The sequence below is a fragment of the Patagioenas fasciata genome, chromosome 4 (genome assembly GCF_037038585.1).
Source record: "Patagioenas fasciata isolate bPatFas1 chromosome 4, bPatFas1.hap1, whole genome shotgun sequence".
NCBI classification, from domain to species: Eukaryota; Metazoa; Chordata; class Aves; order Columbiformes; family Columbidae; genus Patagioenas; species Patagioenas fasciata.
This window is the reverse complement of record NC_092523.1, coordinates 975,565-976,283: the sequence shown is the minus strand read 5'-3', so window position 1 is coordinate 976,283 and position 719 is coordinate 975,565.

The following is a 719-nucleotide window of genomic DNA, read 5'->3' as shown; positions in this document are numbered from 1 at the left end:
CAATGATCCCAATGATGTCGGTGATCTCAACGATCTGCCTCTGCTTCTGAGTCCTCCAGGGCTGGTTTCTCCTGGGCACGGGGACATCTGGGAGCCACAGGATGAGCTCTCACCTGTCCCTGTCCCGCTCCCTGTCCCCCTCCCCTGTCCCCCGTTCTGGGGACTCCCCGGCACGGCCAGGACCCCCATTCCGGGAGCAGCGCAGCTCGGGGGGCTGTGGGAGTGGGAGAAACGGGGCTCTGGAGTCGGGAAGTGTCTGGACAGACGGACAGACAGGCAGGACAGACAGATGGGCAGAGCCCTGGGGCTGCGTCCTATGTGTCAGTTGGGATACAGAGAGTGACAAAACTGGGAGAGGAACGTGCGTGGGGCCGGAGAAATGACAAATTACCGATGTGACAGCGCTGGCAGAGGCGGGGGATTGCGGGTGTCTCTCCCCTCTACCCCGATTTCGGGTGTCTCTCCCCTCCCCCCAAACACCCCCATCCCCGGCCGTTTAGGGACACTTGTCCCCCCCGGGGTCCGTCCCCCCTGGGCAGCTGTGGGTCCCCGGCTGGGGGGCTGTGCCGAGCCCGGGGAGTTTCGGGGAGACGAGGTTTCGGTCCCGGCAGCGCTGGCCCTGCCTCCTCCTCCTCCTCCCGTCCCACAGCTGCAGCTGGAATTGCAATTTGAGGCGCTGGCGGGGCCGGGCGGGAGGAAGGCGCTGGGGGGCGGAGGAA